This window comes from Pelodiscus sinensis, chromosome 10 (assembly GCF_049634645.1).
Source record: "Pelodiscus sinensis isolate JC-2024 chromosome 10, ASM4963464v1, whole genome shotgun sequence".
Classification (NCBI taxonomy): Eukaryota; Metazoa; Chordata; order Testudines; family Trionychidae; genus Pelodiscus; species Pelodiscus sinensis.
The window spans coordinates 6,322,212-6,347,949 of record NC_134720.1 but is presented as its reverse complement, the minus strand read 5'-3'; positions in this window follow the sequence as shown (position 1 = coordinate 6,347,949).

Here is a 25,738-nt window from a genome sequence, read left to right as displayed (position 1 = left end):
CAGTGGGGTGACCTATGAACACTCACAGCCCAATGGAAGCGCCCTGTGACAGCCTGATGAAATTTCCTGAATGGCCGATTTATGCAATGGTGGACTTGAACTCGGGGGAGGATGCAGCAAGGTGACTAGAAGACTGGATAGAGATAGTGTGAGGGGAATATAGGGGCAGGAATTGGGGGAAAGAAGAAGACTGGGACTATGGAAAGAAGGTGGGCAGCCCTCGGAGAAAGAACAAATTAAGAAGTATTTAGAAAAGTTGGACATACACAAATCCATGGAGCTGGATCTAATGCATCTGAGGACGCTGAGGGAGTTGGCTGATGTGATTGCAGAGGCCTTTGGCCATTATCTTTGAAAACTCATGGTGATTGGTGGAGTTCCCAGATGATTGGAAAAAGGAAAATGTAGTGCCCATCTTTAAAAAAGTGAAGGAAGACACATTTAGGGAAGTAGAGACCAGTCAACCTCACCACAGTCCCCAGAAAAATCATGGAAGAGATCCTCAAGAAATTGATATTGAAACACTTAGAAGAGAGGAAAGTGATCAGGAACAGTCAACATGGATTCACCAAGTGTAAGTCATGGCTGACCAACCTGATTGCCTTCAGTGATGAGGTAATTGGCTCTGTGGATGTGGGGAAGGCAGTGAATGCAATATACTTTGACTTCAGCAAAGCTTTTGATACAGTTTCCCATAGTTTTCTTGCCAACAAGTGAAAGGAGTATGGAATGGATAAATGGACTGTAACGTAGATAGAAAGCTGACTAGTGTAAACAGCTTCTTATCTAGTTGGCAACTAGTATCAAGCAGAGTGATCTAGGGATAAGTTCCGGGGCCAGTTTTATTCAACATCTTCATTAATGATCTGGATGAGGGGATGGAAACTTCTGAGATTTCCCAACCTTTGGCATTTTCTCATCTGATTCTTCATGGGAGAGGTCCTGGGCAGAAGCAGACCAGTAAGAGCAAAGGCCTCACTCTTAAGAGTGTACACTGCAGGCTTCTTGCACAAGAATTGTTTTGCACAAGAGTTTCTGCGCAAAAATTCTTACTCAAGAGTTCATCCACACTGCCATGTGCTTTTGCACAAGAGCGTCCATGGCAGTGTGGAGACACTCTTACGCAAGAAACCCCTGTTGCCCGTCCACATTGTCTTCTTGTGCAAGAGCTCTTGTGCAGGAGAGCTTATTCCTCGTGGGGAGAGGAATAACTCTTGCACAAGAAGCCCTCTTTTCTGACGCTTTACTGTAAATTTACTTGCGCAAGAATGCGCGTGCAGTGTAGATACGCCGCAAGTTTTTGCGCAAGAACTTCATGCAGCACACAGTAAAGTTCTGGAACTCTTTGCCAGCGGATGTTGTGAAGTCCAGGACATTAACGGGGTTAAAAAAAAAGAACTAGATAAATTGATGGAGGTTAGGTCCCTCAATGGGTATTAACCCGAATGGGTAGCAATGGTGTCCCTAGCCTCTGTGTGTCAGGGGCTGGAAATGTGTGACAGGAGAGGGATCACTTGAAGATTACTTCTTCTGTTCACTCCCTCTGGGCCCCCTGGCATTGGCCACTATCAGCAGACAGGAGATAGAGCTAGATGGACCTCTGGTCTGACACAATATGGCCATTCTAATGGTCTTACGAGATCTGAAGTCATGCCATGGATAACTGAGGCTATTCTGCCACCCTTTTATCAATGGTCTGCAAAGGCTGGGAAAATATTGCAGTGTCACAAATGGCTCATATTATAATTAAAATATTTACTACTTTGGTGGTATAATACTACCAATGTGAGCCATTAAATCCAACTGCAGTACCACTGTGTTCCCAATACAGAATATTTGTATAATGAAAGCTGGCATTTAGAATCCTCTATTTGTAACATTGTGTCTTCTGCATATAGATGTCTCCTGTTCAGTGTTGAAATCAACAGTTCACAATGGTAACTGAAAGCTTTACCCAAGACCTAACTATAGTTCTTGCCGAAAAAGTTTCTAAAGGAGAATGAATAAGTAAAATTAATGGCATCTAAACTCTGAGTATAACCCAGTTTAATTCAATGGCTTTGTTTCAGAACACGCATTAAGTCACTTCCAAGAGAATAACATACCGACAACCAGTTTTATTTAGTTAGATTAATTCCATTTTAATATTTCCATTAGCCACTTAATTCATTTTAAACTTGGCATTGCAAAGTAATAAAACCCTTCAAATATTGACAGATAGAAAAGTAAATGTCACCCAGCCATGGCAATCTGTTTTTCAGCCTACCTCCTAGAGACAGAATAGCCGCTACCATAATTTATTTATATGTTAATAAAAGGCCAGGTTTTATCACCAGTTATTCCCTTCCAGCAATTAAGGAAAATGATAAAATTTCCACAAAGTCAACATCATTGTTTGTTAACTTTTTAAAATTAATAGCTAAAATCTTGATCCTCTTCTTCCCAGCCAGCATCCCATAAAGTCTCTCCTGCAGAGCCTGAGAAAGAGGCAAAAAGGCAAACAAAAGAAATGGATTTTTTCAACTTACCCCAGAGTGTTAACACTGCTGTAGAGCTCTACTCAATTACTGGGAGTACTTACAGAGACGGCCCACGCTTTGGGGACTGTATTCTCTTTGCATCGCTGAATTAAAAGCTCCCCCTTTGAAATGCTCGTGGAAATCCCTGGAAAAAGCCCAGCAGGAATAACAGCTACCACAGACCCTGGGGCAAGCTATGGCAAGAATTTGCATATTTTTTCCCCGATAGTTTTTTCGTGTACACTGAACCAAATTTCAAAAAAGCCTCCTCTTTCAGAAAAGCACGTCTGCTCTTCCACAAAAAAGAGCAGAGGAGCAGACACATTCCCTGGATCTTCGGTATCCCAGAAAACCCCGTAGTGGAGACATAGCCCGAATGTCGGGAAAAAACTCTGTTCTTTCGATTTTTTTTTTCAAAAGAATGTGGTTGCAGCGTGGATGTAAGTGAAGTTTTTTTGGAAAAATGGCCATTTTTCAAAAAAAAACCTCTGTAGTGTAGACATAGCCTGGGACTTGTAGCTTCCACTCACTCTGGTTTATCCCAAATGCTGCTGTTCTTATGGCACTACCAGAATAAGAAGTGATTTTCTGGTATTTCAGTTTCTGGTCCAGCTTAGAAACAAAAGGCACTTCAATGCATAATGATGAAATCTAAGAGCGAAGATGAGAGGCTGAAGCACAATGTACCAAAACACCAAAAAAAGTTTGGTTTGAATTTTGGGAAAGGCACAGGGTAGTTCTTGTTTTGTTGGTACCAGTTCACCCAAAAATACAGAACATTTTTGCTGACGCCATGTAAGACGTGGATAGTAATTGCAGTGTGCAATTATGTTTTTCTGAATTGGGCTCAGATACCGGGCACGGCCAAACTTTCTGATTACAAGTCCTATTGTCAAGTTTCCCACTGGAGGTGTATCTATTTTGAAGCTGGGGGGGGGGGGTATATTTATTCTTTTGAAGGCTTATCTACTTCAGTTGGAGCTGGGGTTGTGATTCCCAGGAGACACAGTCAGTGGTGAGCTGTACAAGGGACTAGCCAAGTACAAACCTGCCCAGACCCCATGGGTGTGTACTCCTGGGTGTGTAATCCAAGCCACTGCCTGTGGTATCACAGTTACACTATTATGTGTGGTCAACACAAGTGTCTCCTCAGACTGGGAATCAACCCCCCGCCTCCGACTGTACACATATCATTAACAGCTAGCTGTTACAGGTCCAGTGGATTCATGTACACAGTGAAGTAAAGACATTAAAGTGCAGTCTCATTGCTCTAACAGCAATTTTCTAGATTTGTTATCTACACATTGGGTCTTTAAATTATCTCAACAGGCCTTGCTGACATCATCTTCAGAATTAATGTAGCTCTGCTTAACCTGCAAGTCTTGCAGCTAGCAAAAAAGCAAAGATGTGTTTTAGCCAAAAAAGAAGTACATAAATTTTCATTAAGCTACTTTGTGGCTGTAATTTATGACTAAGCTGCAATGGTTCAAGTCACTGTAGAACTATAAAATACCATGTGGAATAGGCTCAATGAAACAAAGAGTGACTGAAGTGTTGCTTTGATAATTGCGTGGTTCATCTCTCAACACTCAGACAATAGGTCCTCCATTATTCCATCACACAAGGCTACCTCAGTGGCGTTATGATGGCCTTGTACTTTCAACAACCCAAGCAGCACATTAATAGTACAACAAAGCATGCCCTGAAGGACAGTGCTGCAATTGTAATGTGGGTTTTTGTTGGGATTGTTTTCATTTGGTCACCCTTTCATAATACATGGTGTTCCATTACTAAAAACGTAGCTCAGGGAACAATTAGGCACAAATATTATTAAATACTCCCTTATGTGACGCCAGCTTTAAGAAAGTCCCTGGGAGAAAGAACTCAAAAACAAAAAATAGAAGTGTTTTACTCATCTCTGACTTGTATACCATTGTAAAAGCAGATTTATTCAAATGCAAATCCAAAAAATACAGTGCAAGACATTTACATTAATTTTAATAATCTCTATCAGGATACAAGAATTATGCATGTAAAAATGTGCAAGGCATTTGGCAAACATTTCATCAGAAAGACCCAAAGAACTTGGTGTATATGTGAGGGGTTTGCACCAGTGCAGCTGTACCAGAATAACGACCCTTGTGCCCATTTCCCTAGTGCGTAGACCTCTAAGGACACGAATGTGGGTAGATCCCTGCATCCACATAGTTTCATTGGCCTCTGTGCGGCTCCATGCAAACCTTAGCACAGGATAAGGCATAACTGGGCTGAGTTTGTCCCAGCTGTGGGGTCATCCTCAGCTGACAGGAACTCCCTAAGCATGGGGCTCAAATGCCAGACCCTTGTGAAAGTAAGAGGAGGGGAGACAGGTGTCCTGGTCAGATGTAGCTCATCCCTAACCCGTTCCTTCCCGCTGTTCAAAGATAGAGCTAAAAAGGCTTCAAGAAAGAACTAGATACATTCATGTAGGTTAGGTCCATCAATGGCTATTAGCCAGGATGGGTAGGAATGGTGTCCCTAGCTTCAGTCAGAGGCTGGGAACAGGTGACAGGAGAGGGATCGTTTGATGATTCCCTGTTCTGTTCCCTTCCTTTGGGGCACCTGGCATTGGCCACTTTTGGAAGACAGGATACTGGGCTAGATGGGCCTTTGGTCTGACCCAGTATGAATGTTCTTCATTAGCAGCCTTTTGTTCTTTTAAGAATTCAATGAGAGCTGAAATCACTTGTGGTGGGACAATGTTTCTACCTAGCCTGCTCAGAGCTAAAAAAACCAAAGAAACAATTACTAAGCGACTGATCTATAGAAGAGGCAGGTGGCAGCAGCAAAGAGGCAGGTGGCAGCAGAAGGTGCCTGATGGGCAGCCAGTGAAAGTGGTGAAAAGTCAGCTGGTGGGAGCAGCCGGAGGAGCAGCCAGGTGGTGGGACACAGCAGCTGGCAGGGTGGCCATGTGCTCAGATGGTGAGCAAGCCAGGAGCTTCTTCCCTGCTGGGAGGCAAACTCAGACAGATGCACTTCCGAACCTACGGTCCTCATTGATCAAGGACAACCACTGTGAGTGGGGTGAGGTGAAGGAGCTCAGGGGGTACAGTAAGGGAACCTGAGCTGCACTCAAGTGCAGGCGGCAGAGGACTCTGCCCCACACAGTCTGGGGCGGGTGTCCTACTCACAGTTTATGAATCCTGCTGGTAGTATGGATCACATTCCACCATCCTGTATTCAGTACGAACGGGATTTGTAACCCAACACCAGCCAAAGCTGATCACTTGGAGCCAGCTCTTGTTTGCTGGATACCGATGCAGATTAGGTGTGTTCATGTAAAGTTTGCATCTGAAATCTCTTCTCCCCAACTATCAGGGAGAGTTCATTCAGACTCTAATTACACATCATAGAAAATGGGTTTGTAAGATCAGAGCTTTAGCATGAATCATCCCCTATTTCGCATCTGCCAACTTCTGTCCCCACCTTCTGTTCATTTTGCACTCTCAGGATCACTTTGGGTACGTCAACACTGCAGAGTTTTTGTGCAAAAACAGCCGGTTTTGTGCAAAAACTAGGAGCGTCCACACTATAAGTGTGTTATTGTGCAAGTACAGTAGATCATCAGAAGACAGAGGAATAAGCCTTTTTGCACAAGAGCTCTTGGGTGTGTGGACAGACAATAGGAGTTTCTTGTGCAAGAACCCCCTATCGGGAAAAGCACAGGTGCTCTGATGGCCATTCTGTGAATGGCCATCAGAGCTTTCTTGCACAAGAGTGTCCATGGCAGTGTGGACACTCTCTTGCACAAAAGCACATGGCAGCATAGATCTCTTCTGCAAAATGTTCTTGCATGAGAAGCCTACACTGTAAACGTGGCCTTTGTGATGTAAAATTCTAGTTTCCACTTTCCTATTCCCCTCCTCTTGAGTTCACCTTGCCCAAGGGTTTTCACGTAGCCATTTGGCTCTGCCCTCTCTGCCAGTGAACCCCTCAGAGTCAGCTGGCACCCTTTCTTCTTTACCCATCCCCCTTCCCCAGGCAGATATACTAAAAGCAATGGGCTGTGGTGGAAAACTGCTGCTCCTCACTCCCCATGGAGTCTGTCTCCCACATGACAATATTTATCCCCAGGACAGGCTAGTGAGGATCCTGCCCTCTCCCACAACGTCAGCATGGGAGAGCTATGAGGGACCCGAGAGTCTCGCAACTCTCTCTGGGGTCCAGACTGGTAGCTGGTATCCAAAGGGCAGCAAAGGATGGGCAGACCTGCTCTCACCTCTCCACCACTGTCCTAGAAACGACAAAGGTCTTTCCTTCCATCAGCATCTGGGTCTGGCCCCAGAAGGCGAGATGTTGGGCAACTCTCACGAGGTTGTGTTATAGCAGGAAGCCTGGGAAAATTCTAAGCGGAGGAGCTGCCGTGTAGCAGAAAGAGCAGCAGACAGTTGTAGGGGTTCAGACTCTTTTCCCCTAATCCAGCAAAGTTCCCTTTTCAGCATTAGAAGAAACTGACACTAAGTCTGCCGGTATCACAGGGCACCTCTCTCAGCTGATGCTGGGGAAGGAGGGAAGCCTGATGTTGGAAAGCTGCACCCTACTGCATCTAGGATCTGAGTGGTGGCCAGGAGAGAGCCTGTTTGGAACGCAAATGTGCGTGTCTTGTTCTGTGCAACCGCCATTCCACAGGCGTCAGCACAATATGCATCTAAACTGCACGCAGCAGACTTGTGCTTTCAGGACCTCTCTCCCCAGGATTGGTGTTGCTCTTGGCAGCATTTCACTTATAACTGCCCCAAAGAGGTTTAATGTACAGTCTTAAATTTGGAAGTTGGCCTATTATGACATAAGAGTAGGATTGCTGTACCATAATTGCATAGCTATTACTTGCCATCAGCCGTGCCTATTGCACAGCCTTGCTAATAGCATTTTATAATTGAACAACAAGGTACAGCAGAGTTAGGCATGTGCTCTCGAGCTATAAAAGCGATGATCTCATGATAAACACTCCTTTAGAAGTTCTCACTGTGGTTATAAAAAGACATAATTGTGGGAAAAGGGCTCCTGGCAAGAGATGAATTTGCAGTTCGCGCTGCTGAACAGTGAAATCAGCAGGCAGTTGCACACATTAATCTCGCTTGTGAAACCTGTGGCCTGCCAAGGGTTTGTGGAGATAGCAAAGGGACAGTGTGGGGGCATTTTAGGGGAGCAATGGTGGCACTGCAGGCTGGGCACTGGCGCACCATCAGTTGGTGGTTGGTTTCGAAGATCATGCTCCACCTGAAGGAGATTTACCAGGCTATATGAGACCTTCAGTGCACTGGAGACAGACAGTCCCTCATCTTGCAAATGACTCTCGCTGGGTGGATCTCGCTGCCATTCATAGAACCCCACTGACTGTAGTTGGGGGTTGCCCCCACACACAGCAGAGCTCAGGTCAATTGTACTTTATGCCCCCAACACTACCTGGCAGCAAGGAGGCAAGCTGAGAAGTCTCATGCCACCTGTGCATGAGAGACAATGTCTTGAGGGACAATGGCCACTGCATGACCTTCTCGCTACCCAGCCCCATTCTACCCTCACCCCTTCTTCCCTCATCTCCAATTGTGCTGCCTCTCCTACCATACCCAGTTCTAGCACTTCCTTCTTCATAGCACACGAACTGAGCCCAGGCCTCTAATTACAGCTGATAGCTCTGTCCTGAGAGCCAGCATGGGCTGGGCCCACGTTTTGCCCACTTCTGGAAAGAGGGGTGATCAGGACTTCCCCACGCTCTGATCCCTTCCATTCAGGGGTAGGAAGAGGCAAGCTGAGGGCCAGCCTCTCTCCCAAATAGTTCAAAGGCAGCCACTCTGCTTGGAGGCCTTCTGTCGTAGTAGTTGAACGGAGATTAGAGCTGGAGGCTCCCGCAAGGCTTCATTATGCTAGATATTGTAAACACACGATAGCGAAATGCTCCCTGCCCAATGTTTGCTTGAAATCCAAGACAATAGGAGGATGCTGAGATGGGGAGCACAAGACAGAGTGTTATGACTGAGCTAGTAAACAGCAGCCAGCGTGCACTAATCATGAACAGCATTAGACTGCAGAACCTGTGCCCTGGGAGCACAGAGGTGGAGCAACGAAGCCCCCTCGACACACCACGATGAGGTCACTCCCTGCGTTAAGTCTTCACTTGATGTGTATTTTTATACAGGCCGAGGCCAAATCTTCACTGGCAAGTGATTGTGCAGTAAATCATCTCCCAGTGCTGTAACACCCGTCGTGCCCACACTGGCACAGCATTTAATGCGCACTAGCTCTGCAGCTGCTGAGCTCTAGGGAAACCACCTCAACGAGAAGCATAGAGCTTGCTGGACTCTGGATATAGCACTGGGGTGCCTGTGGGAATACTTGAATTGATTGCTGCGTCCTGACTGCCCTCCGGAAATGGCCCATAATCCCTCAAGTCCCATCTGCTCTGTTTGTGGAACTAGTCTGTTTGCCCTGCAGGTGGGCGCATCTCCCCTTTCAAAGCTCCCTTTGGGACAGCCTGCTTGCTGTGCTGATCTGCTCCAGGACACAAAGCAAACCAGTCAGCTGAAGTGCTCGTGCTGTTGAACACAAAGGCAGGCATCTTTTTGCGTGAATGAGAGAGAGAGGCGCTATGCACAGAGCTGGGGAGTGAGGCAAGGGGGCTGAAATGTAGGGGGTTCCCCCTCCCCATGTCTCAGGAGGAATTGTTTCCTGCCACTATCTGATCTTACGAAACAGCATGATGACATCCCCCCAAACACATCCCCACCCCCCGCATACACACACACACATACATTCTTCCCCCTTCCCCAGACTTATTTTGAAAAGCAGCTGTCAATACAGCAGGATGACAATGGAGCAATGGGATTGGGAAACCTGCATCATGTGACATTGACTGCCTTGTGCAGCATTGCAAGTCCCTCCCAAAGCACCCTGTGGCCAGATGCACAGTGGGATAGCTCCCACAATGCGCTGCTCTCTGAGACATTGCAAGAGCTGCTAATGTGGATATGATCCACCATCACAAGGAGCACAATGTGGACACACAACAGTGGTTCCCCTGAAACACTCTGTGAGCAGCGCTGTAACTACCAGCGCTGTACATCTGCCAGTGTAGAAATAGCCTAAGGCTTCCAGTGCAAGACACTGGAAAAATCCAAGTGTTATTACCAGGGCTTGACAAACGGTGGCAAAAACCGCTCGCCAGCCCTGTCCCACGCATGCACAAGAGCCGCATTGCACATGCGCATGCCACAACTGAACGGGGCGCACGGCTGAAATCTACTCGCCACGGGCAAGTAGATCATATAGTTTGTCGAGCCCTGGTCATTACAATAATCTAAACAGAAGATCTTAAAGACTAAAAAACAATCTAAAATTGCATTAATCTGGGCCATGCCTTTATTTTTATCACTGTACATCATTAACTAAAACTGCTGCCCCCAAATCCCATGCAGCTAGCCAGTAGCATTACATCTGAACTCCCTGAAAGCTTTTTGCAAAGTGACGTCTTTTCTGAACAGACAGTTCAGAAGACTTAATCAGGCAGGTTAGAAGGCCTAAATCAAGAGTGGTTTATGACAAAGATGAATCTGAGCAGTGTGTTCATAAGTGTTCCCCATAAATCAACCCAATGGAAAGTCTCTCGCTCTCTAGAATAACTGCGAAAGGGATTTACAGTGTTTGGGTAGGGAGGAAGCGGGGAGAAGAGAATCACAATACTTGGCTTTTCCATTGCGGTGCTTTTGATAGGACTCTCAATCTGGGCCATTCATTATCGGTGCTGGATTATTTCTTTAGAAATACCGTCTTCTAGGTAATTGTCTGTCAGTGTAGCTGCTCTCAATTGCTCATCGATTATACAAGCTCTTCTCTCGGCCTCTAGCAAGTTCCTTACAGGACACTGAATCAGTGGACTTATTATCCAGGGTCAAGTTCTGTCAAACACTGGGTGGGTGCACAAAGGAGGAGGGGTTCTAAGGGCCTCCCTCTGGGTACAAGCCTGCCCCAGGCTTCTTGTTCTCCTGTGACATTTGCCTTAGTTATTGTCCCCCGAGTCTGCAGACAGCTTGGTACACCACTGCCTCCATTTGCTCCTGTGTGTGGAAGGCTTTCTTCCCAACAAAAAGAGCTACAAAGACAGACGCTTATATTCTGGAGCATAATTCCATGGCACAGGAGAGTCATGCAAAAAACCTGCAGCAAAGGCATCGGAGAAAAACCCCAGTTGTGAGATTATTAGGGTCCTGTACCATATTGGGTTTTCTCTCTCGTGAGAGAGGAGACCCTCAGAACTCCCATTGGGAGACACATTTGGGGCCTTCTTGGAACCAGAATATTTTCTATCATACTAGTTCCTCTTGGCAGCATATATAGTGGTTATATAGATTTTCATGGCTTTGGCTGAAACCTGGGACAGGACAGCCAAGTACTAGGATGTGAACTCATAGCTTTTCTGACTGGAAACCAAATAGTCTAACTCCTTTTCAAGATTATCTTTACAATAATCTAGTTACTGTGAGCCGTTATATTACCGGGGTAGGCCTCTCCGCAGTGACTCCTGGAGTGTGTTTGGACTCTTCACTGTATACAGCATCAGTAATCTGTAGAAGCGTGTGTGTGTCATCAGTTATGGGGGAAATCCTTTTAAAACAAAAGGATAAAATAAGGGGTATGTGGATTTGTTTCTCCTCCCTCCTTCCCAGCAGACACTCCAAGTCATATTCCGGTGGCAGCTGTCAAGTTATGGTACAACCCACATACTGCTTTAGGTCAGAAAGACGAAAGATTGAATCTAACATCCCTTATACCAATGAACACCCAGATTAATTGTACTGATCTTAGTGAAAAAACAGCATAACTGAAGAGAACCATGCACCAGGTGCCAATGCCATCCAATTGGCAGCACCTTTACTTCTTAACTAGAAGATCAGTAGCAAGACTACAATTCAGATCATATTCCAGTGTCCCAAAGCATTGCTGGAGACAGGTTTAGGCTGCGCTGTCTGGGACAGATTCTAAGCCGGTATCTATCTGGATAGACACCCCAGAGGTCAGAAAAGACACTGATAAATAAATCCTCCTTGACTATTTTGAAAGGTGCAAGAATAACCTTGGCTTCAGGCTTTTCACATGACTCTCCTATGCCACAGGACTACTGATCTGGTCAGTTTCGCCTCTCACTAAAAGAAGACCTATTGTCTAAGACAGAGTCTGAGCTTTTGCTATTACATGCACAATGGCTGCATGATGTGTCTACAGCGTTACTGCTCTACCATTGTTTTAATTCTTTGCTTTATAAAAAGCCTGGACCACCCACATAGGGAAGGTCCCGTGTGTAACATTACTTTATCATTGCTTCTAAACAGCTGACGATTTGACAGAAAGGGTTTTGTTTACATTGTTTCTCTCACTTATCACCCTGGCACATGCCTTTTATTCAGTTTCAGATATGAAAACAAGCTTCCCACCAACAACCATAAACTTTGCATGGTTCCCACATGCTTGGCCAAAAGAAGGCTCCATTTAGGAGCCTGGCTCATTGGTTAAGTCTGTCCTAGGGCATCCCGCAGTCAATAGAAACAACGGGCAAACTCTTAAAGGAACACAGTCAAAAGAAATGTATTATAGGAGTGCAGCGTACATGACATTTAGCATGTAGGGGTATCGGTGAAGGATCAGGATCCTACTACGGCAGCCACTGTACAGACAGACCTTACAAAGGAGAAGCACCACACAAGTGGGGGACCAAGGTAAAGAGGAAGACAACTAACACTGACTACTGCTTAGTACACCAGTGCCCTACATGCCTAGTCCATGTTGCAAGCAATAACGAGACCCATTACTGTCAACACCTCAGAATATTAAAAAAGTGAAATTTGAAAAAAGTAGTTATGTTATTTATGTTTTCATTCACCTTAGAGAGCAAAGCTAACCAGGGGAAATAGGGGTTGGCAGACCAGAGTGGAGAAATGGGCCATCTAAGTCTAGTATCTGTGGGACAGTAGTCAGAATCAGGTGCTTTAAAGGAACGTTCAAGAAGCCACATCAGGGAGAATTATTGAACATAAGGAAAGCTTTTCACTAACCCGCAGGTAGTTAGCAGTTGGCTTATGTCCTCAAGCATAAGGATTTAGATTTCTTATGAATTTTTTATTTTGTCTAATATGACTGGATATCCTGATTTCTCAAACTATTTTTTTTAATCCTGCTGAGCACTTGACACCAGTAACGCAGTCACAAATCGCTAAGAGAAATGGGGGTGGCTTCTGGTCTGTGGCTGAATGAGCACCTCTCCCCGAGCCACATTTTCGGTTCACCCATTTGCAGAGACAACTTTTAAACTAATTAAAGATATTAGTTTATAGTGTAGCTGCCTTTTCATTGAGTCCCAGTAGTTATGTTATAGGGATGCTTTTCTATTCTGCTCTCCAGCACCTAAGAGAAAATTAAGATTGTCAGACAAAATCCTTTTTTCCTAGAAAGTTTAAATATTAAGAGAAATATTTGATTATTTTATGTTAAGTTTTGTAAGCCTCTTTGGACTCAGATTTTCCAAAAGTCACCGAGGGGACTTGGATTTGCAAGTCTTATTCAAACTAGTAAAAAGTGGCTGTCCAATTCTTAGACAGTTTTAACTGCCACATGGATCACTACCTGGGTAGAAGCATGAAGGGGAATTCGTAAGAACATAAGAACGGCCGTACTGGGTCAGACCAAAGGTCCATCTAGCCCAGTATCCTGTCTGCCGACAGTGGCCAGGACCAGGTGCCCCAGAGAGGGTGGACTGAAGACAATGATCAAGCGATTTGTCTCCTGCCATCCCTCTCCAGCCTCTGACAAACAGAGGCCAAGGACACCATTTTATCCCCTGGCTAATAGCCTTTTATGGACCTAACCTCCATGAAATTATCTAGCTTCTCTTTAAACTTTATTATAGTCCTAGCCTTCACAGCCTCCTCTGGCAAGGAGTTCCACAGGTTTACTACACGCTGTGTGAAGAAGAACTTTCTTTTATTAGTTTTAAACCTGCTCCCCATTAATTTCATTTGGTGTCCTCTAGTTCTTCTATTTAGGGAACTAATAAATAACTTTTCTTTATCGGCCTTCTCCACACCACTCATGATTTTATAAACCTCTATCATATCCCCCCTCAGTCTCCTCTTTTCTAAACTGAAAAGTCCCAGTCGCTTTAACCTCTCCTCATATGGGACCTGTTCCAAACCTCTAATCATTTTAGTTGCCATTTTCTGAACCTTTCCAAGGCCAAAATATCTTTTTTGAGGTGAGGAGACCACATCTGTACACACTATTCAAGAGGTGGGCGTACCATAGTTTTATACAGGGACAGTAAGATATTCTGGGTCTTATTTTCTATCCCTTTCTTAATAATTCCTAGCATCCTATTTGCCTTTTTGACCGCCGCTGCACACTGTGTGGAAGTTTTCAGAGAACTGTCCATGATAACTCCAAGATCTCTTTCCTGATTTGTCGTAGCCAAATTAGCCCCCATCATACTGTACGTATAGTTGGGGTTATTTTTCCCGATGTGCATTACTTTACATTTATCCACATTAAATTTCATTTGCCATTTTGTTGCCCAATCACTCAGTTTGGTGAGATCTTCTTGGAGTCCCTCACAGTCTGCTTCTGTCTTGACTATCCTAAACAGTTTTGTATCATCTGCAAACTTTACCACCTCACTGCTTACCCCTTTCTCCAGATCATTTATGAATAAGTTGAAAAGGATTGGTCCCAGGACTGATCCTTGGGATACACCACTAGTTACCCCTCTCCAATCTGAAAATTTACCATTTATTCCTACCCTTTGTTTCCTGTCTTTTAACCAGTTCTCAATCCAAGAAAGGACCTTCCCTCTTATCCCATGGCCATGTAATTTACACAAGAGCCTTTGGTGAGGGACCTTGTCAAAGGCTTTCTGAAAATCCAAGTATACTATATCTACTGGATCCCCCTTGTCTGCATGTTTGTTAACCCCTTCAAAGAACTCTAATAGATTAGTAAGACAGGATTTCCCTTTACAGAAACCATGTTGACTTTTGTCCAATAAATTATGCTCTTCTACATGCTTCACAATTTTATTCTTTACTATTGTTTCGACTAATTTGCCCGGTACTGAAGTTAGACTTATCGGTCTGTAATTGCCAGGATCGCCTCTAGAGCCCTTTTTAAATATTGGTGTCACGTTGGCTACCTTCCAGTCATCAGGTACGGAAGCCGATTTAAATTCAATCCTAGTTAGACCAACATGAAATTACTATTAATACATTTTCCTAGCAGAAATGTCTATGGCTAAGGGGAGAAGGCCACATAGCAGCTGTGCTCCAGGGCATTCCCATCATAGTCTGCCAGACTGAGTCTGGTTCTATCACAGGACGGCTTCTGCAGACTCCTAGGGTAGGAGGAGAACACACCAGGAAGTCACTGCTCCCTCCCCTCATGAGTTTGAGGAACTTCCTTCTCCCCTCTCTGGTGCAGAACCAAAAAACTCATTGAGTCCTGTCTCACTAAACAAAGAAATAAATCCAGCTGCCCCAGGGTAAACGGTAGCCAACCACGAACGTTACACTGAGGCAGAGACGACCTATACTTGCAGATGGGCAGGGAGTGGGGGAGTCTGAGTGAGGTCAGTGGCTTCTGCAGATGGCACTGATGATGTGAGCATGCTTAGTAGAAGCCAAGAAGCAATGGGGCGAGAAGGGGGGCCCGCAACAGCACAGGATTCTGAGCGCCCACATATTGCCTCTCCATTAAGGTATGAACACCACCCCGTTAGGTCACCCCAGTAAGGGCTTGACTAAGCAGTATTGAGTGCACCTGGCTCCCCATCTAACCATTAAGCAATGCTGCCTTTTTTGTGTTCTGTGAGTGGGCGAGTTTCCAACCAGCCTCCAAAAATGCTCATACAAGATGTTCAGTTTCCATTGCACCTGGCAGCCAGCAGAGCTCACGGAGCTCGGGTGACTCAGGCTTCGTCGGAGAAGCCCTACATATCAAAGGGGCTGCTGGACCCCATCCCCACTGCAGTTTCCAAAAGGGTAAAAGGCTTAGCCCCATGCAGACTGGGCTGCAATAATCTTGTATGGAGATAAAATAAGCATAGAAAGCATGTCTGGAAGCAAGATCGGTGTCTGAGATATTAGTTCACAACCTCTTAGAAAACGGAGAATTTGTAGCCACTGTTGCTCCTTCGATTTCCAGGAGCAGCTGTGGTTACAAGAGCTACAAACATTTGTTACTGGTTGGGGGGTTGGGAAGAGTAAGGAAAAAACCTTCATCCTTTCACTAAACTGAGCGTGTCAGTATCTGCACCCCTTTATTCCCCCCAGCACACTGGGCTATCCTCAGACTTGTCTCCAACGAGTTGTAGCCAGTTTGCCTCCATGACAACCCAGATCTTGACAAAGCACGGAGTAAGCCCTGCATTAGGGCCTGAGCCTCATCAGGTGTAAATCAAGATAGTTCCAGGAAAGCCAGTAGAGAGCCACTGTTTTACACCAGCTCTCATAGCATCCAGGGTAAATATTTATCCTAGAGGGAGAACTGACAAAATAAAGATCAGCGATGGCAGGCAGGGAAAACATCAGAAGGGAATTTAAGGCCTTGTCTACATTTACTGGGAAATGGATGCTGCAGAGAGAGTTAAATTGAACTAAGGCACATCAACCCCATCTAGGCTATTCACATACCTTAGTTTGACTTTGCCCTCTAGAGTAGGCCTGGCTTAACGGGGAAAATTAATCCATCCCTGGAATGGTAGATAAGCTATTTGACTACCCTCTAGGGTCAGGTAGACCCATCAGCAAGCATAATTTTTAATAGGGATACATGTTCTCATTCTTCTACAGATGCTTGCTTTTAAAATCTGCTGACTACATACTACCCACCTAGCAACTACATAATGAAAAAGACTATATTATTCCCGACTCCATTGCATCAGCTAGCTATCAGAACAGATGTGCTACCACCACATGGTGACTTCCTCCTCCTCTCCCATTTTATTTTTTTTTTGAGAGGGGGAAAGGAATTCATTGAGAAGACCCATTTAGCTACCACAGTGGCCATTTGAACTAATTAATGGCTGCAGTACTGCTGCAGAATGGAGTGATAAGCACAGCTGAGAAAGGCCAACACAGGTGAGTAACTCAGCTAGAAATAACGGTTATTGCACACCTAGTACACGTGGAGGCAGAAGCAATAACCCAGATGTGTGTCATTCTCCAGTAGTTACAGAACAAGAGCGTTCTCCTGAGTGGAGTATCATAGAATCATAGAACCATAGAGCTGGAAGAGACCTTAGAAGGCCATCAAGTCCAGCCCCCTGCTCTAGGCAGGACCAATCCCAACTAAATCAACCTGGCCAAGGCCTTGTCAAGCCGAGACTTAAACACCTCTAGGGATGGAGACTCCACTACTGCCCTAGGTAACCCATTCCAGTGCTTCACCACCCTCCTAGTGAAAGAGTTTTTCCTAATATCCAACCTGGACCTCTCCCACCATAACTTGAGACCATTGCTCCTTGTTCTGCCATCTGTCACTACTGAGAACAGCCTCTCTCCATCCTCTTTGGAACCTCCCTTCAGGAAGTTAAAGGCTGCTATCAAATCCCCCCTCACTCTTCACTTCTGCAGACTAAACAGACCCAACTCCCTTAGCCTCTCCTCACAGGTCATATGCTCCAGCCCCCTAATCATTTTGGTTGCCCTCCACTGGACCCTCTCCAATGCGTCCACATCCTTTTGGTAGTGGGGGGCCCAGAACTGGACACAATACTCCAAATGTGGCCTCACCAGAGCCAAATAAAGGGGAATAATGACATCGCTGGATCTGCTGGCAATGCTCCTCTTAATGCAACCTAATATGCCATTAGCCTTCTTGGCTACAAGGGCACACTGCTGACTCATATCCGGCTTCTCATCCACTGTAACCCCCGGGTCCTTTTCTGCAGAACTACTACTTAGCTGGTCGGTCCCCAGCCTGTAACAATGCTTGGGATTCACCCATCCCAAGTGCAGGACTCTGCACTTGTCCTTGTTGAACCTCATCAGATTGCTTGTGGCCCAATCCTCCAATTTGTCTAAGTCACTCTGGACCCTATCTCTGCCCTCAAACCTATCTACCTCTCCCCCTAGCTTAGTGTCATCTGCAAAGTTTCTGAGGGTGCAATCCATCCCCTCATCCAGGTCATTAATAAAGATATTGAACAAAACCGGTCCTAGAACCAAACCTTGGGGCACTCTGCTAGAAACCGACCGCCATCCTGACATCGAGCCATTGATCACTACCCGCTGGGCCCAGCCTTCTAGCCAGCTTTCTATCCATCTTACCGTCCATTTATCCAGTCCACATTCCCTTAACTTGCTGGCAAGAATATTGTGGGAGACCGTATCAAAAGCCTTGCTAAAATCAAGGCATATCACATCCACTGACTTTCCCACGTCCACAAAGCAAGTTACCTCATCATAGAAGCTGATCAGATTGGTCAGGCACGACTTTCTCTTTGTGAATCCATGCTGACTATTCCTACTCACTTTCCTCTCTTCCAAGTGCCTCAAAATGGATTCCTTAAGGGTCCCTTCCATGATTTTTCCAGGAATCGAGGTAAGACTGACCGGCCTATAGTTCCCTGGATCGTCCTTCTTCCCTTTTTTGAAGATGGGCACTACATTTGCCCTTTTCCAATCATCTGGGATTGGTCCCAATCTCCATGACTTTTCAAAGATAATGGCCAAAGGCTCCTCAATGACATTTGCCAACTCCCTCAGCACCCTTGGATGCATTAAGTCCGGACCCATGGATTTGCATATGTTTAGCTTTTCTAAATAGTTCCTAATTTGTTCTTTACCCACCAAGGGCTGTCCATCTTCATCCCACCTTGCGTCACTAAGGGTACGTCTAGACTACATGCCTCAGTCACCAGAGACATGTAGATTAGGCTACCCGACATAGTAAAATGAAGCAGCGATTTAAATAATCGCCGCTTCATTTAAATGTACATGGCTGCCGCGCTGAGCTGACAAACAGCTGATCAGCTGTTTGTTGGCTCAGTGCGATAGTCCGGACGCGCGGGTGTCGACATCAAAGGTATTTGTCGACCACCCAGGTAAGCCTCATCCCAGGAGCACAGAGCGTACCCTTAGCGCAGAAGTCCAGGAGCCAACCTTGTCTGTGAATACAGAGGCAAAGAAAGCATTGAGTACTTCAGCTTTCCCCACATCATCTGTCACTAGGTTACCTCCTTCATCCAGTAGGGGCCGCACACCCTCTCTGATCACCTTCTTCTTGTTAACATGCCTGTAGAAACCTTTCTTGTTATCCTTCACATCCTTAGCCAGTCGCAATTGCATTTGTGCTTTCGCCTTCCTGATAACCCCCTGGCATTCTCGAGCTATACATTTAAACCCCTCCCTGGTCATTTGTCCAGGTTTCCACTTTTTGCAAGCTTCGCTTAAGTTCACCAATGATTTCCCCTGTAAGCCAATCCGGACTCCTACCATGTTTGCCTCTCTTGCTACGCATCGGGATGGTTTCTTTCTGTGCCTTCAATAAGGCTTCTTTAAAATACTGCCAGCTGTCCTGGACTCCTTTCCCCTTCATGTTAGCATCCAAGGGGATTCTGCCCATCAGATCTCTGAGGGAGTCAAAATCTGCTTTTTTGAAGTCCAAGGTGTGAATTTTATTAGTCTCTTTTCTTCCTTTGGTCAGGATTCTGAAATCTACCATCTCATGATCACTGCTTTCCAGGTTGTCACCCACCTCTACTTCCCCTATTAGTTCCTCCCTGTTTGTGAGCAGAAGGTCAAGCTGCGCACAGCCCCTGATCGGATCCTTCAGCACTTGTACCAAGAAGTTATCCTCAACATTCTCCAAAAACTTCCTGGATTGCCTGTGTACTGCCGTATAGGTTTCCCAACAGATGTCAGGGTGATTAAAGTCCCCACGAGAACCAGGACCTGCAATCTGGAAGCTTCTCTCAGTTGTACGAAGAAAGCCTCATCTATCTCATCCACCTGATTCGGTGGCCTGTAGCAGACACCAACCACAACATCACTGCTGTTGTTTGCTCCTTTAAACTTAACCCATAGACTCTCAACAGGTTTTTCTCTCTCTTTATACTGGAGTTCAGAGCAATCATAGTGCTCTCTTACATATAGTGCAACTCCTCCTCCTTTTCTCCCCTGCCTGTTCCTCCTGAACAGTCTATACCCTTCCATGACAGTGCTCCAATCATGCGAGTCATCCCACCAAGTCTCTGTTATCCCATTTAAATCATATTTCTTAGACTGGGCGAGGGCCTCCAGTTCTTCCTGTTTGTTGCCTAGGCTTCTCACATTAGTGTACAAACACCTCAGATAGCCAGTTGATTGCCCTATCTTCTCCATTTGAATCAGGGGTCCTCCTTTGTTGCTCGTTCCTCTTTGCATTTCTTCCCGGTATCCAACTTTCCCACTCCCCTCAGGGTTTTGGTCACCGTCCCCCGACGAACCTAGTTTAAAGCCCTCCTCACTAGGTTTGCAAGCCTGCCCGCGAAGATGCTCCTTCCTCTCTTGGTTAGGTGGATCCCATCTCTTCCTAACAATCCTTGTGCCCAGAACAGAGTTCTATGATCAAAGAAACCAAAGCCCTCTCTGCGACACCACCTGCTCAACCACGCGTTTACTTCCTCAGTTTGACAATCCCTGCCCAGTCCTTTCCCTTCAACAGGGAGAATGGACGAGAACACCACTTGCACTCCAAATTCTTGGATCCTTCTTCTCAGTGCTACATAATCCGCAGTAACCCGCTCAAGGTCATTCTTGGCCGTATCGTTAGTTCCCGCGTGGAGAAGTAGGAAGGGGTAGCGATCTAAAGGTTTGACCAGTTTGGTAAGCCTCTCAGTCACATCCTGAATGCGAGCTCCCGGTAAGCAGCACACCTCTCGAGATTCCAGGTCCGGTCGGCAGATGGATGGCTCAGTCACTCTTAGGAGGGAGTCCCCGACCACAACCACCCGTCGTTTTCTTTTGGATGTGGTGGCCGTGGAACCCCCATCCCTAGGATTATGCCTATCCCATGCCTTCCAGTAAATGGTGTTCCCTTCCAGTTTCTTCCTTGTGAGGTCCCATCCAAAGCATTCAACATTGAAGAGCCTGTGGAGAGAGCCTGAAAGCAATTGCTTAGCTCTATAGCATTGGGAGATTCCCGCGCTGGCCTTTTCCCCTTCTAGAAGTTACATGCTGCCAGTTCTCTTCCTGGTCTCGTACTGCCCTCTCTGGCTCTTCCACCTGTCATGCTTGAAGGATTAAACGCTGCCTTCTATCGAGGAAGTCTTCGTCCTCTCTGATCGAGCGCGGGGTAGACACGTGGGCCTCCAGTCCTCTAATTTTTTCTCCCAAAATAGCGACCAGCTTGTACTTTGTGCAGATGAAATCCGTTCTTTCTTCTGGGAGGAAGACAAACATGGCACACTCCGTGCAGGTAACAACAGAAGACCTATCACCATCCATCGCTGCTGTCCTGGAGAAGGGATTTAAAAAGAAAGGCAAGAGAACCTCACGCCCTTCCCAACTCCCTCTCTAAACTCCCTGTTAGCACTCACCTGTTAGCAAGCTCCCTGGTTGCTTGCCCCCACTGCCTTATAAAGCCTTGCAGTGCCTGAAAGTCCCTCCCCCTACCAAGGCTCAGCCAATTCAAACTTTAATTAGAAGCCAGCAGTTTTCACCTGCCAATCACAGCACACACTCCATGAAGGGGGAGGGGGGCAAAGGGGAAGTGAAGGAAGAAAAAAAAAAAGCCTCACTCACAAACACAGGGGAAAAAACAAACAAAAAAAGAATACACACCAACCCTCACTCACAAACACAGCTTTCGCCTCCTGGAGATCCTTGCCTGCCAAATGTAACATGCTTCCTACGGTATTCAGAATGATTGGTGTGAAGCCATTTTCATAGCAATGAAGTCATTTGCTTGTCACAGCTCCAGTCTGTCAACTAGAGACTCTAGGGGCATCTCATGGTGACTGGAGCTGCCACCAAGAATCCTGATCGCAAATCGTTTTGGCAGCAAATGTTCACGCATTAAGCTCTCTCGTGGCAACAAACCCCTCAGCCGCAGCCTGAGCACCTTCCAACCAGGGAAGCACCATGGATAGTCTGTGAGGAACTGCAGTCTAGTCAGATCACGTCAGCCAATGGCGGCCTCCAGATTTTGCATTTCACCATGTAAGGTTTGTTCAGCCTCCATTCAGCCCAATCGGATGATGTGGCCATGCATTTACATGCACTGGATCGAGAGTCAAGTGACCGGGAATTGATTTCCACTTCTGCCACACTCATCCAGGGCAAACTCCTCTTCTCCATCTGCAGCATGTTAATCACTGTTTCTCTCACCCCCTTTGCTTTCAGTCAGGCCTGACTGGCAGAGGGAGGGGCAGCAATGGCAGATGCCCAGGGCCCAATGATTTACAACAGCGGTGGCTGGAACCCTTTAAAACCATCCCCGGAGCCCTGGGTGGCACAGATGGGCTGGCTGGGGCAGGCTCACCCCCAGCCCCACCTTGGGGGGGGAGGGGGCCTGGAGCCAGCCTCTCTTCTCTCCCCCTCCCGCCCCCACACACACAGCTTGCCCTGGATCTGGGAAAGTCTGTCTGGGGCCCTGCTTTCAGTATTTGGGTAGTGGATGCTTTGAGGAGACCCTTTTTGTGGCACACTCTATTGCCTCGCAGAATGGGGACCCAGTCGTGAGTTGGGGTGTCCAAGAACTTCTGACTGTGGGCTACAAGCCATCCTCCCCCTTCTAAGAAACCTGGACTGTCTCTTTTTAGTTGTAGTTCAATGTATTGCTCATGCAAGTGGAGACTAGCAATGGCTACGTGCAGAAGACAAGAGCTGGGTTTTATTAGTAGTTGGCAAAGACAACATTAGTGGAACAACAGATTCTAATATAAATATTAAGAACTTTGTCTCTGGATTTTCAGTTATATCTAACCCAATTCCTCTCCCCCCAGAATGTATTTTCATGCCATTTTGCATGTTACTCCGTATCAGATGCAGAGCAGGAATCATTTTAATTCTAGAGCCATTAACAGTATCCCACTGAACTAAAAAACAAAGTAAAATAAACGGGGAAATAGAGCAGAGGAGAATGGTGTCAAACTCCAGTTTCAAACTATCCCTGGTCTGAGAGTCTTATTAATTTAGTGTCCAACCATGTTTTCCCCCCCACCCCCCACCCCAAAACATTTTTACAAGCACCACTGCCACTTAGTCCTTTTGTAGGACCCCAAGCTCTGCTGCTGCAGCCCCCCTTTCCATCCATAGCTGTCCTCTTTGACTCCCTCAGCAGATGATCTTCAGTCCTTCAAAGCACAGATAAACACCACCTTGGAACTCCCTTCTGAGTGCTACCAAGGTGCTGGCATGGCAGAGAATTAGCTGAATATTGCTGAGACTGGTGCTACTTCTTCCCATCCTCTCTGCTCCTGTGAGGAGCAAGGAGACATGAAGCATTCCTGCAATTCCTTCATTACAGTAACACTTCTCAGGCTCTGCCAGTTAGCGAGGTCAAGCTCTCTAAGGCCATTCTTACCCCTTCGAAAGGACTACATTTTACTTATTTCGAAATTGTTAAATCGGGAGTTAACACGTCCTCACTACAGGGAAGCATCAAAATTAGTCTGAGGCAGGCTCCATTCATGTGGAGATGCTACCTTGGACTTAGTGCCTCAGGAAGCACTGGGGAGTAACTACATCCAGTTACTCTCGGGAGCAGTTCTTTCGAAATGGCAGTACCGGAGCATCCACACTATTGTTATTTTGAAATAACTATTTTGGTATTAGCAGTACTCCGGATGAAAAGCAGGTGTACGGATTTCAAATTAAGCAGCCTTTTATTTCAAAATAACCGGCTTGGTAGTGTGGACGCTCCACTTATAAATTCAGCCTAAGGAGGGTTATTTTGGAATAAAGACCTAGTGCAGACCAGCGCTAACAGTGCAAATTTACAGAGATCACATGACATATGCCAGCAGATAATCCAAGTCAGCACAATCTTGTAAGGAAGAGTCCCTCAGGCTATTAGGCCCCCATCCAAACCCCACAGACATACTTAGGAGAGTTCCCATTGAAGTGACTGGATTCTGGATTGGGGCCTTTGTGGGAAATATATTCCCATGCAAGCTGCAGGATTTTGCTATGCTGCATAGTGTGTGGCACTCGCCCAAGACTGCAGTTTTTAACTCCCATCCAAAACGACTTGGCAAAGGGAAAATCTTTAGTACTCAACTGCATTATTGTCGTTAGACGCTCGGGGCCTGATCGAAAGCCTGTGGAAGTTAACAGGAGTCTGCCAGCTAATGAGTTTTGGATCCAGCTGTGGAAGTACTTACATGGAATTCAGCATGGAGAAAGAAGATGATGACAAAGGGAAGGCAGGAATGAAATATCCGGATCTCTCCTGAGGGGACTCACTCCCGTCTAGAAAAAGTTTTGTAAGGAGCTCTGCCCACAAAACATGCCAAGGATTCAGGCCAACCAGTGAGAACTATACCAGGTGCAAGCCAGCCTTAAATAGTCTCTGCAAAATGTGTTCCCTCTTTGCCATCTGCTTTTCATATCTTTGTAAGGAAAATGTTCCGCAGCGTCCAAGTGTAAGGATCAAAGCGAGTGCACCAGGATGCCGCATTTTACTGTAAGCACTAGCAAGTTGACCCATGTTTCATAAATCACCTAGTTGCCAGGATGTTGCGATAGCTCAGAAACAGACCAAGAGCTAAGTCCTGCTCCCACCACCGTCCAAGGGAACTACACCCACATAAAAGAGCACCCAAGTCTGGAGAGGAATTCAAACCCTTCGATACTTGTGCTCAAGACTTGGGCAATACTCCACACCGCACAGCAGATGTGGGTCTGGCATTATGCAGCTAGCAGAATCATTGGCCTTGTTGTGACCATGAAGAGCAACTGTTCCCCACCTAGATCATTAGAACACGCACTGCCTAAGTAGAATCCTTTGCATGGAGCTGCAGTTGGGCTGTGGTCTCCTCCCATTTTTTCATGCTTTAAAACTTGAGCTACATGCTTTGGGCACCCCCTAGCCAAGTAAAGAAGGATCCAGCATTTATAATGTAACACTCAGTTAGATGCCCGACATTGCTTCCCATCCAGCATGTCAATTCTAATGTAAACACACAGCATGGAATCTCCCATTTCTCCTGCTTCGTTTAGGGGACTGGGTGTACTGAACATGTCATTGAAGAAGCTGCTTTCCTTCCCCTCTGAAGAGCCACATTCCTGTATGAAGTGACACATGCCTCGTTTCCATAATACACAGTGTGTCAGTGTCACAGGTCCGCTCACTACTGGGGGCCGCCTTCTGGACGCATCTGGGGATTAGCTCCACTTCAGTCCAACACTTCCTTCTACAACCCGCTACATGGATTGCTGCCACCTTCTCTGGCTTCATGGCTGGACCCTCCAGCTAAGTCACTGTGGCTACGTCTACACTGGCCCCTTCTCCGGAAGAGGCATGCCAATTTCTAACTTTGGAATAGGGAAATCCACGGGGGATTTAAATATCCCCCGCGGGATTTAAATAAACATGGCCGCCGCTTTTTTTCCGGCTTGGGGAAAAGCCGGAAAAGAGCGTCCAGACTGGCGCGATCCTCCAGAATAAAGCCCTTTTCCAGAGGATCTCTTATTCCTACTTGAAAGGAAGGAATAAGAGATCCTCTGGAAAAGGGCTTTATTCCGGAGGATCGCACCAGTGTGGACGCTCTTTTCCGGCTTTTCCCCAAGCCGGAAAAAAAGCGGCGGCCATGTTTATTTAAATCCCGCGGGGGATATTTAAATCCCCCGCGGATTTCCCTATTCCAAAGTTAGAAATTGGCATGCCTCTTCCGGAGAAGGGGCCAGTGTAGACGTAGCCTGTATGTTTTTTCTCCTGCCATACTAAAGTCTTTTCCTCCAAGATGGCAGTTCTCTCTTCCCTATCCAAACCATGCGCCCCAGAGATTGGTTGGGGAACCCAAGCCCATCCTCTCTTCTGGGTTTCAGCTCAGGGACAAGGTTCTCATTTTTTCCATGCGTGTGCGGAATGCATTTTTGTATATGCACCAAGGCATGTGCATGTTCACCACCAGTAGAAACAAACAACTTAGATGTGGGTGCTTTGCTAATCAGCCAGGTGGCATTTTAATCTCTCGGGAGCAGCTGCACAAGTGCACAGCT